The sequence below is a fragment of the Caloenas nicobarica genome, chromosome 1 (genome assembly GCF_036013445.1).
Source record: "Caloenas nicobarica isolate bCalNic1 chromosome 1, bCalNic1.hap1, whole genome shotgun sequence".
Taxonomy (NCBI): Eukaryota; Metazoa; Chordata; class Aves; order Columbiformes; family Columbidae; genus Caloenas; species Caloenas nicobarica.
Genome location: NC_088245.1, coordinates 118301838 through 118314952, shown reverse-complemented (window position 1 = coordinate 118314952; position 13115 = coordinate 118301838).

The following is a 13115-nucleotide window of genomic DNA, read 5'->3' as shown; positions in this document are numbered from 1 at the left end:
CAGCACCTGAGAGAACAGCAGCAGCAAGCCCAGATCTCTCAGGTCTAATCTGGCATCGGGCGAAAGCGCTGAGAGGTGTCACATGGGCCTCGGCCGAGCTCTGATCCTGATGTGGGCTGTAATCGTGATCCTAAAATGCTGGGTGTAAAAATGGAAGAACCATGGTCTTACGCTGCTACTGGACTCAGTTGGCAAGACTGCAGCAGAAGTGTTGAAGCACATTGCGTCTATTTTTACACAGCTTGATTCAAAGGTGTTGAAGCTGAGAAGAGTCTCCCCACTGTTTTCAATAGACTTCGATATGAATTAAAAGAAAAAAAAAAACCAACAATGAAATGATTAAAAATAACGGAATCATGGATTTGAAAACTACTAAAGCGTTGGGAGCTGTGTTCACCACCAGTTTCTCTTCAGACATCGATTACAAAGGCCAGGCTCATGCAAGACTGTGACTAATATGCCAGCCATAAAATCAGTCCATGGCTCAGAGAACAATAATTTTCCTAAACTAAATCTCATTTCCCTATATTTCCCCAGCTTTTTTTTTTTCATTGCCAATTTTTTCTCTTAATATTTTCCTTTTTCTTGGCAGTCAGGCCCTGGAATTAGTGCCCACCCTGTCTGCCAGCTCCAGTCAAGCCATGAAATGCTAGTAGGCCAAGCTCCAAAAGGATGTGAAATTAATTTATAAATGGCAATTATTTTAAACCTAATCCTTCCCAAAAGAACTCTCGAGCAATTTTTTCCTCTCTGTGTTCAAGTTATTTCTGATGGTGGCTTTGTGTGAGCCTTTGCAAACTGTTTCTGGTAACAACTTAAACGTTTCCACAGCAGGACAAGGATGGCAGGAGAAGCCTTCCACCAGTCTCACAGTCAGCCTCAGAGCTTCCTTTATTTGTGGGTAGTTTGCCTCTGGGTCCAGCTGTTTATCAGGTGTCCCACATCCTGGATATTTGTGAAGTTTTCATGTCAAGAAGTTTGTAAAGCTGTATTTTTTGCCATATTTTTTCTAGCAGCGTATTTTAACACTGTTATTAATCAAGGGATGAGGGGTGCATGTGGGCAGCCCATAGCAAGTGACAGCCACAATTTCACCCAGTGTAGTTCACCACTCCCCTACATGCCATCCTCAGCCAGCGCCTTCACACGTTCTGACACCTCCCGACCAGCGCCCGTGGCAGGGACGTTGCGTGTCCAAAGGGAAAGGGGCGTGTTGTGTATTGCCAGGAAAACCCACACAGGTATTTGAAGTCAAGGTGTCTGGTAACATGCAGGGCACCCCACAACCTTCTATCAGGGATACTTCTGTTGTGATCAGTCTTGGGTGGATTGGAGGTCCAGGTTTCCCACTCCATAGCTTTTGCGGGTGATAATTTATTGCCCCACTTTGCACACACACACACACACACACTCCACCAGCTTCCTACAAGGGGCTATCCAGAAAACTTTTTGGCATTTTGGAGAATTTAGGATCAGCGCTCAACGGCTCCGTCCACAGGAACAGCCAGATGAGCAGATTTCTTGTGTCTTTCCAGGAAGCTCAGCCAGCAACTGTTGTTTTTATTTGGCTTCTGGTTTTCTGAGACTTTAGGATGCACATGGATCTCATTTGCCAATTACTCTCTACAGTCAGGTGCTCTGGATACTTGATTCCTAATTCTTCCCAAGTTAAACCTCAGCTTCTCCCATTATCACAAGGATCTTGAAAGCAGAGCTTTAATAAAAATATTGAATGTCATGAGATGTTACAAAATCACAAGAGCCAGCACCACAATATTCTGAATTGGTTCACCAAGATACGTTAATTTGACTCACAGGTGAGTCTAGCTGCTACTGTACCCTCTATTTCCCTAACTCAGTGCTGAAAGGAGCTCGGTAGCTATCCTGAAATTAAAAACAAACAAAGATTAATTTCAGGGAAAGGAAAATTAAATTAAAATAGCTACTCGTGGCAAGACCATTGGATGGTTTGGGGAGGTGTGCACAGTTTCTTCCTTATGGATTAGAAAAAATGGCCAAGCTCATCTGCTCTCCTCTATATGAGGATGGTCTTGGCTGGAGGGTGTTGGTGAGTTTTTAGCACCGGTCCTCAAGGAAGACTTGAACAACTGACAAAAGATCCCCAAGGAAGGGTGAGGATTTTTCTGGACCCTGAGGTCTGGAAAAATGAAGAGACAGGAAAGGACAGATGGAAAGCCAGGGAAGGACACCTGGTAAAAATCTTCAAACAATTTTTAAAAAGCAATAAAAGGATGGGGATAAGCTGTTCTGCATTTCAGTGGTGGACAGGAGTGCAAGCTTATGTGGTAGCGCGCTGGATGCATCACAGTAAGAATAGCACAGAAATGGATATAGGAGCTGCAGGCTCTCCACCACTGGAACAACTGAAGGAAGAACAATGTGGCTGCACATGGCATTGTACTGAGAAGGAGGCTGGCCCTGAGACCACCAGAGATCCTTCCCCATGCAAAGGGTGGCCACTGAGATGGCAAGACCTCCTCATCTTAGTTACCTCTATCATGTGTCATGAGCCCTTAAAAGCTGTGGTCCACACATCTTGCATGGAGACAAGACCTCCTAAAAGATGAGATGCTAGAGGTGGCTGCTTGGTGGCTGAATCCAGAAAAGAAAATAGTGGGATTACCCGTCTGTGCATTAACCACCAGAAGGGAAGGGGCAGCAGCAGAAAGAAATTTTCTAATTGAAAAAAGAAACCCTGTGTTTCTGGCATAGTTTTACTTGCTCAATTTTCCATTTTTGCTCTGGAGCAACGAGAGGAAGTTTCCCATTCTTCACAGGTCTCCAGCTGGAGCTGAAGGATGCTGCCTGCACTGTAAAGTTGCCCCCACTGCTGTTGGCACTCCTTACTCCTGCCCCAAGGGCCATCAACATTCCACCACTGAGTTTCTCACCTCTCCCTACCGCCAGGATGGGATGGGGCTGGCTACACGATCCCCAGCCCTCTCCTAACCTTGGAGGGGAACAAGAAGGCAAATGTTTCCTTAAAGGGAAAAGGATGGTGACCTCTTGCAGGAGCCAGACATCATCCTTCACCTCTACTGGCTCCTCATGTAGCACCTCTCAAACTCCAAGCCTCTCACCTCTTTAAGGATCAACTGCCTGGGGTTAGTGGGATTTTTTAAGATAAAGCTCTGTTCCTCACAACTTAGAGTATAAATAGCAATAGCTAGTCTAAAGCAAACTTTCCTGGTGTTTGAAAGAACAAGAACACAGCAGCCACTCCCCTGGGGACATGGAGCTTTAAGAGAACAAGTTTGTCAGGATTTACAATCCTATAGTAATACTCAGCAAGGATGCATATAGCTACAAACCCTTGTCTTAAACAGTTCACTTGCTACATTGCATGTAAAGATAGCTTTTTAGACTAACTCCCACGGAAGTGTCAGGTAAGGTTCAGCGTATTATGTGTTTTAAAAGGAACTTGTCAGTCATGCAGGATTTTTTTTTCCCTTTCAAAATTTAAACATTCAGTTGGATAAAGGCTTGTCAAATTCATTCCTCTAGTGATGTCTTAAAATAGAGGGTTTTTTCCTGCTCTGAAAAAATAATCAGGTCACTAGGAATAATTGAAGAATTTTCACAGGGATGAAAACCTCCCTCTGTTTGTATTCTTGGCACAGGAAGAGCAAAAGAGAAGTTCACTTCGGAGTTTTCTCTCTGCCCGTGGTTGGAGCAGCTGTAAATATTTACTCTTTTTTTTTCCCCTCACCACTTCAAGCTGGAGATGGAGAAAATAAAGTGCCCTTATATATGTTTGCACTATTTCTATTAGCAAAACAAAGCCGGGATTTGTGTATAGTTGAGGTACTACTGAAGGAGAAAGGTGCTGGAAGAATGCTGCTGCTTTGGGTAAGTGCTGTGATTAAACATTTCTTTCCCACTCATGGCACCTGTCACCATTTCAGATGTCCCTGAAGAGAGTCACTGCATTGCTGCTGGTGTTTGGAAATGCAGATCCCTTCAGCAGGTGGCCGAGAGATGGAAACGGTTGTCCAGGTTTCAGGAAACTATTTATTCTTTCCCATTTCCACTCATGGTGCTTCTTGCTCTGCCTGTCCCCTTCCACCGGGGACGGGGACCCCACGGGGCACCCTCGCCACATGAAGGCTGCACAGGATTAAGCCTGCCGGGTGCCAAAGGACCACAGCAGCCCCCGATGAGCAAGGCCAGGGGTGATGCTCAGGGGCTTTCCGTCTGATGTCTGTGTTGCCTGGGGACAAACGGTGACAGGGGTTTCTCTTTGTGTCTACAAGGTCATGAAAGAAAAAAGCTGTGTGGGAAGCACTTTTGTTGAATTCTGTGAGCAAAATGACCAGAAAATCTAACAAGCAGCTATTGACTTGCTTTGTCAACATGCCTTGAGAAAGGCTTTCCAACGCTAAGCTGTTTGACTTTTTTTCTTTTTTTTTTTTTTTTCCCCCCACAGTAGTATTGGGGTTACCGACTGACTATTCCACTTAACAAGAGGGAACATCTGTCTGCAGGGAGACCAGGGAAGGGCTGGCCAAGCAGTGATGAACTTTATGGTTGCATGTCCTTAGGTAGGAGCCAAGCAGAGCTTTCTAAAAATACGGCTTTTGCATGTCTGAAGGATTGTATGTACAGCAATATAACGTTACCAGGCAAGGAGTAGCTTCTGAATGGAGGACATGAGTACAAGTATGACTTGAGGTTCCACCAAAAAATATATATATTTGCCTAAAAATCTCTCTAACCCCTCAGCAGCAGCAAATCAAGGAGGAAGTATAAAAGGCCAAAAGCTATGGAAACAACCAGGACTTGTTGTAACTGAACCAGAGTCTTTAAAAGACTGCCATCCCCAGGGACATCCGTCTTCATGGGATTTTATGAGAAGGACTGCTGATAAATTTGACAGAAACACAGATTCTCAGTACTACAGAAGCAAAAATGAAGAATTACTGGAAAAGCTGTGACTATGAAGTCCCTCTTTTCCCTGCTGCAGACTTGGATCTGAGACACCAGCCAGCTTCTCCTGGTGCAAGTGGGGGCAGAGGCCATAGGTGCAGCCCCCTAACTCACCTCCTGCTGCCGGACGAGGATAGAGGGATGCTACATGCCACACGAGCGAACTCATCCAGAGGCAGGACTGTGCGGGCCGGGTTTGCAGGTTGCATGGACAACTGCGAGGTACTTCATGACTTAACTTTTTAAGCCATAAATGGGGCCCAACAGGAAAGCCCCATCTGCAGTGATGTCTGCCGAAGTTTTTCTTGAAGAGCCCTGCAACAGTGGGATCTGTTCAAAGACACCACATTAGAAGTTAAAAGTGTAGCAACAATAAATTAAAAAATACATACATGCATACCGCAGGTGGCTGAACAGCAGCAAAATGGAGCGATGCAAAGCAAACAGACACCCTTCAAAAAGTAGAAATCGAATGCAGAAATTAGGCAAATTAGATGCAAGACTATAATAAGGCAGCCCCGGAAGAGAAATCCAAGGAGCTACTTGTTAACAGCGTGGAGGTTGACAATAAACCCTTTCTCAAACACATCAGGAGCAGAAAGCCTGCCAGGAGAGTTGCTGTGGCCAGCAGGCAATCTCAGCGCAAGGAGGCCCAAGAAATTAATAAATCCGTATTTTGCAATGGTGTTCACAGGCAGTGAACACCAGAAGAAGAAGAATTTCTTCTTCTCAAAGAAGAAATAGGAATAATATTAAGTGAATCTGTTAAGAGCAAAATCAGGTAAAATCCACCCGGTCTCCCCATTTGTCAGGGTAAGGAGTCTATACACGAGGGATGGTGGGGGGTTGTCCACCTCACCTCAACTAAGACTTCGATGCTGCTCTGTAGGAAAGCTGGCAAATAATGGTCTGATGGAAATACTACCCAGTGGGTGCGAGTGAGGAACCCTGCTCAGGGTGTGTAAAACTCAGTCAAAGGCAGTTACTCATCATGAGGAGAAAACCAGGAGCAGAACAGGGACTTCGGGGAGCTCAGCCTGCCAAAGGAGCCTGGAAAGAGTTGGGTTTTCAGTGCAGCGCAAAGGAAGACAGGATGAGGGGCAGTGGGCACAGACTGAAACACAGAAAGTTCCATCTGAATATGAGGAGAAACTTCTTTACCCTGAGGGTGCCAGAGCACTGGAACAGGCTGCCCAGAGAGGTTGTGGAGTCTCCTTCTCTGGAGACGTTCAAAACCCACCTGGACACATTCCTGTACAATCTGCTCTAGGTGAACCTGCTTTAGCAGGTGGGTTGGACTAGATGATCTCCAGAGGTCCCTTCCAACCCCAACCATTCTGTGATTTTGTGACAACCAGATGGGCACAGGAGTGGGAGGAATTTCCCAGGGGCAGCTCAGCCTTGCAAGACATCATGAGCCTGAAGAGAGGTGACTGTAGAGGAAATCCCCGCATCAGGGTTTTAGGGTAATGATAGCGGGAGGACACAACAGGAGAAGGATCCCTCTTCTTCTTGTCTTTTACATTGCTCCCCAAACACGGCACCAGAGATGTGGTCCAATGAGTCAGTCAGTGAATTCAGAATTGAATTCCAAACGTCACAGGAACAGCTGGGAATAAGGGTTGGGGGTCCTGGGACAACAACCCAGCCTATGGCCAGGGGCCCACTACTGATGACCAAGGAAACATCTTCCTCAGTGGAAAAGGAGTCTTTAGCTTTGCAATGTCCATAAAATGAAATATGTGAATAATTCATCAATATTTATGAATAAAACTATTGCAACATAGCTACTAATGACTGACTGTCTTCTCAATGAAACATCCTAATTTTCCACTGATACCTCCTTTTGGATTACAAAACAAAACAAACAAAAAAACCCAACCAACAAACAAACAAACAACCCCACACACACATACACACACACAAACCCCACAATGTGAAGGAAACGAGCTTATCCTGATCCAGGGAAACCATCTTAACAACAGCTTTCAGTGGCTATATATGAATTAATACAAGTTTCTCTCCTCTCATGTGTTCAAGGTGGTCCAAGAGAGTTGACCTGATCTTTGATTGCTTATTAGAGTTTGGAAACCTTGAGCTAGGAGGACTTGCTTTCCTCCCAGGTGAAACGTGGTAGCTCAGGAACCCATCCCTCCTTCCATCTCCTCGTGTCCTTCTTGGGGTTTTTTGAGAGATTAACTACCATGATCATTCTCTCACGACATCTTACCCAAAACAGCTTCGTCTATAGCTGTAAGATTCCTTTTTCTCCTCACCATCCTCACTCCCTTATCTTTACTGAGGTTGAGTAATTTCTCCAGGACTACGGCAGAGACTCCAGCCTCCTTGTTAAGGAGTGATTACTCATTCCAGAAACAGAGACCTTTGTGTTTTCTGAACTGAAATGAAAGAGGACTTTTGTGAGCACCCAGCTGCAGAGGAGCTCTGCGTGGCATCACCTGGACCTGGGCTGCTTTGCCAGCTTGGGGGAGAGAAGAGAAAATATTTCCTAGAAGTCATTGCAGCTGAAGAGGTGTCAGGGGGAAAAACTTTCTCTGACTGTGCTCCAGAGGAGGTGAAAGTGAATTGCAAAGAGAAGAATCAGGGAAAGGTCATTATCACCCATACTGCTGGGTCCTCCAATTCTAACTCAATTAAGGGAGCATGGTGGGGCAAAGGACCTTGTAGTGTGAGGTGCTGTGCTTTTGCTGGTGCCATCCCATGTCAGACGAAAGAAACTCTGCTTGGGGAAACTTTTCATTCAAGCAGATACAACAAATACGTTACAGGAGGCAGAAACTGTGAAGGAGGTTTCACTGCAAAAAATGCAAATGCAACTCTTTCTAGTCCATTTCCTATTAATTTGATCACAGTTTCCTTGCCCTGCTGACCTGATAACCACCACAGACCTCAGGAGAAAAGACCATGATAAAATAATATCACCCCCAGCATATCTCCTGTCTCATGGCCCTTTCCCGAGCCCCCTGGAAGCAGGAGGTGCCTCTGCTTGCTGAGCTCAGAGTCCATCCCCACATGTCAACTGCGCATCATTAAACTGAAAGACTCGCCACACGAAGTCAACTAAAACCAAGCTGAGGGCACAGGAGGAGCAAGTCAGGAGCAGCCAGAGATGATCAGCAAGAGGAAGGAGATGCTCTCTGACGTGGGGAGGATGCCCCGGGCAGGGGAGCGTGGTGCAAGGGGGCAGAAAGCCCAGCCTGGCGTGGGCAGGCAGCAGCCTCCCCTGGGGACAATGTGCACGCTGCAGCAGAGAGCGGGACACACGGCCATGCACACGCATGTAGAAAGACGATACAGCTCCAGCTGCAACAGTGAGGATGAAGTGTATAGATTTTCAGGTCAAAACTTGGCGTGTAAAGCATGGAGGCAGGGGAAGGAAAGATGTGACCCATGCGGCAGGGAAGCGCTGACTGTAGTCAGATCATTTTAGCATGGCAAGAGGCAAATGTGAGAAAACCAAAGAATCACAGAGTAATTCAAGTTAAAGCAACTTTCAAAACAGCACTTCTGTAATGGGGACTAAGGCGGAGGAGTGTTGGAGGGACATTAAGCCTCCACAGTTTTTAAAACTTTAAGACACTGAATGCTTTCTCAGACGGCCCAAGTAAATGAGTCACCTTGCGAAAAGGCAAATAAATGCCTATTTTAAAAATAACTATTTTTCTTGTATGCTGCTGGATTTGCCATTGTCAGTGACAATCACAGATCTACATACAGTATTGAGCCAGTTGCTTTATTGTATCCTCTGACCTGGAATTTTTTCCTAATGCCAACTTGTTCCTCAAACCCAAATTCTTACTCCCTTTTGAGCATTAAATATACTGAAAGAAAGTGATGAGCATGGCTGAGACACAAGGAGTGTGTCAACGTGTAGAAAAGCTCCGCCAAGGATGCTTGGCAGTGAGAGCATGGAGATAAATGTAAAGAGAAGGTGACATATACTTTGACAAGGAGAGATGAGCACAGCCACTAAAAAGCACTAAAATGAGCACATAGAGCATACAAGACATTCAAGAAGCAAAGAGATTTGCCAGAATAGAGGAAAGAGGGTTTCTTCTACAGTAGATCGATAGCTTTCCAAAATGACTGGAGGAGGAAGGAGGTGCAAAAAAAGACACAGATCAGTGAGCAGCTCTCGCTCTCTATATAAGATTTTTTTATTTTCAGTGTTTTCAAGTTTTTGAAAGCAGACACACCACCCAGATTCTGAAAACTGAGAAGAAATGCACTTCCCTTCTCCTCAGCCATAGAAAACCCTACTTGCTTAACTTGCAGATCCACGGCTGCCCTGTATCCACTGCCCCTGCAGCGTGCGAGCTCCCTGGGGGTTTCCTCTGAGGGCAGAAATACTGAACAGCAGTAACTACTGGCAAGGAGGAAAGGAAAAGGTGAAGCAAGGTGCTCCATCCCTCTATCCTCCTTCCAGGTGCCAAAATCTGCCAGCACAAACCTCCTTATCCCTTCCAAGACCCTTTCTCAGCAGAACTCAGAGTTTTCCCTCCCAGGTCTCCATGTTCCCCATTTGCCTGCCAGCACCTATTGACACAGCCAATGGTGGGCAGTGAGGAGAGAAGGTGCTGGGCTGCCCCAGCACCCCTCTTTTGGCAGCCAGCACCCCTGCTACCCCTAGCACCCTCAGGGTGAGCTGCTGAGGAAGAGGAGGTGGTGGGGAGGGCACCAGCCTTTGCTGGAGCTCAGGGGCTGGGAACATTTCTGTGCTGGAAGCCAAATCGATTTTTCTAGCGTGGTCTCTGCGTTAATGCACAGCTTAGTGTTGTCCAGCATCACGCCCCAAACACCTTGCAGCTACAGCCCGGAGGGAACGAAGCCGTGGGCTGTGTTGGCAGCTTACCAAGCAGGAGCCAGAAGGATGGGTGGGCTGGAGAAACACCAGACAGCCCTGAAATAGCCAGATCCTGGTGTGCACGGGGCAATCAAATACCTATTCAAACACAGCAGCACTTCATTCATACACTGCCCTATGTTCTCCTGTCTTGTAATTGCGTAAATAAGCCATAGACAGCATTTTCCACAGTACTCTTCATAACACAGCAAGAATTGCTAAAGACTCCATCAAGCTTGGTAAACAGCGTTTTGCACCAATTTTGAAAATCAGGAACTGAAGTTGCACCTATGGTAATTGCCAACCCACTCTGTTTGGAGCTGGAAAACTCATCCAACCTTTGTTTTTTACCTTGTAGCTGCTGAAGAAGTGGCTTTTCAAAGGTATCATCAAACACTGACACATATATTATTTCTCTGTTAACCAGAACTGAGGGAGGATCGCCGACCACTCATTCAAATAATTTTTTGCCTGCCCAGACTTCTGCCCTGCTAGACTTTACTCCTCTTCTTCTTGGTTCCCTACCTTTAAAAAAAATTGTATTCTTGCACCTCTAAGACACTTCTCATAAAACTAGTGATTTTTTTCCTTGTTCTTTTAATGTTTCTATTTCAGGGGGAATGTTTTCTGCTGTATCTATCTCAGAGAGAACCCTGTAAAACTTCTGACTGTGTCACACAGGCATAAAAAGCTGAAAGATGCTGAAGTAGGATTTAAATGTCAGACTGCAACTTTACTTAAAACCACACGGTTACAACCATGGTTCAGTGCACACAGACACAGCAACTTCCCTCATCCCTATTTAGGAATACTAAAATCTATTTTTGCATTTGAGTGCTGTGATAATGATGACAGGAACCTAATCATGTGGAGCCAAGGTCTTTTTCTCCTAAGACATCCACCAGCCCATGATCTGCTGTAGCTGGTTCTTGGCTAAAGTGCAGTTATTTTGCTGCAAAACACGTTAGGATCATGCCACGTGAGTGCTTGGCACCCCCACGGGGCACCACTGGGCTGAGCCCACACCCCCGTTTCTCAGTAACGTTATACTCAATGTGTCACTAAAAACCGGTTTTTGTTTCTAAATCAGCCAGCCAGGTATCAGGTATCCGCACCCTTATCTGACGACTGAGCATCAGCATCCCTAAGCTGTCCAGGAGCTTCTCCCTCCTCAAGCATAACCACGATCACTTTGCCACCTAAAAACTTACCTTCCCGTATGCTCTCACAACACTTCGAGGTTTGCATCAGCCTGGGAAGCATAACCAGATAAAAGGCCAGTCTGAGTATCAATAAGCAACTGCCTTAAAGCCCCTCCAATATTTCTTTGCAGCTCCTGCTGACGGGCATCCCCAGGCTGATGTAGCCCCAGCAGGTGAGGGCCAGCCCTGCCCTGGGCCCTCTGCCAGCAGGACTCGGGGCAAACTGCTGCTGTGGGCTCCCCAGTTTAAGAAGGACAAGGAATTACTGGAGGGAGTCCAGTGGCGGGCCACGAAGGTGATTAGGGGTGTGGAGCATCTTTCTTATGAGGAGAGACTGAGAGAGCTGGGTCTGTTCAGCTTGGAGAAGAGAAGGCTGAGAGGGGATCTTGTTTATGTTCTACAAATATTTCAAAGGTGGGTGTCAAGAGGATGGGACCAGACTCCTTTCAGTGGTGCCCAATGACAGGATGAAGGGCAATGGGCACAGACTGAAGCAGAGGAGGTTCCATCTGAATATGAGGAGAAACTTCTTTACTTTGAGGGTGTCAGAGCCCTGGAACAGGCTGCCCAGAGAGGTTGTGGAGCCTCCTTCTCTGGAGACATTCAAAACCCGCCTGGACACCTTCCTGTGCGATCTGCTCTGGGTGAACCTGCTTTAGCAGGTGGGTTGGACTAGATGATCTCCAGAGGTCCCTGCCAACCCCAACCATTCTGTGGTTCTGTGCTCCTAAAAGGTCCTTACACCACGGGGGATACAAGCAAGGCTGATGTAATTTGTCCTCTGCCGCCCAGCAGAGCTGGCTCCCCCTTGCTCCTCCTTCCTCCTGGCACCCAACGCAGGAGCTGGGCAGAGCCACCCCATTGCAGTAAATACATCCCCAAATCATCAGCATTTAATCCAGGACAGCAGAGGGAACGCTGGCATCTCATGAGCAAGACAAGGTCCTACACATAAATACAGAGCTGTAAGAATGCCCCGAACCTAACAGCAGCTCCTGAGCCCCTGAAATATGTTTCCAGATCTTCAGCTATAAAGACATTTGCCCTTCGAGATGACCTTGGACTGCTGGAACAGAACCGCAGCAGATGCTCTTCTCACATTGCGCTGGACACCTTGCCAAGTGCTACTGCCCTAAAATCTCCTCTGTATGTGTCCACCTCCCCCCCCCCAAAAAAAACCCCAACCAACCAACCTGTGGCAACTGTGACTGGGTGCTAGTTATTTTCCTTGGCTTTTTTCACAGTCCAAGTGAAGCTGTTCCTGGTGGGTCATTTATCCTCCACTACCCAAAATTCATTCCTAGCTGAGGTCAACTTTGGTTCTTAAATAGGTCATTTTTGCACACACCTGAAGCTTGGCTGCAGACGGGAGGTGATCCAACCCTGTTTGCACCCACTGCCCACCCCTCGGCCTTCTCCAGGCTCTGGAACAACAGTCCTTTGAGTTACTGCTGCGAAAGTCAGCCATCCCGTGGGACAGCCCACTGGCAATGATATACAGGAAACAAACAAACAAACCCCACCAAGACCAAACCAAAACACAACCCGCAAAACTCAAAATCCTAAACTTTCCATATCTTAGAACTGAACAGATTAAAACTCCAGCAGCAGCCAGGAGATGAACTGCACGTTGCACTTTGTATATAGCATTGAAAACTAAAGATGCCTGACCACTGCTCAAGAAAAGTCCTGTTTCCTCAAAGGACTACTCAGTTTCCCACCAGTTTGGTGCTGAAAAGTACAATGGAGGAAAGGGCTGAAAATATTCTTTATTCCTGTTCATCTTTCTCGGTGTCCAGAAGGCTAATATAAATGACAGTCCAGCCACACGTCAATGGATACAACTTAACACTACTTCTCTCAGTCTTCTCTTGGGGTGTCCCTTCTACCCCTTTCAATGATTTTAAGTTTTTGCATGTACTTTACAGCCAACTCATACCCATTTTGGTGTTCCCATGGACTCTGGCAGTGGCTGGGCTATACACCTTGGCTTTGGGTGAGATTCTTTCAAACATCTCCCAGCTCCGCAAATTAAAGGAGTTAGTGCCCATTCATTTAACTATTAGCCCACCAATTAACTGTTGTCTGGGCTTTGCTACTTT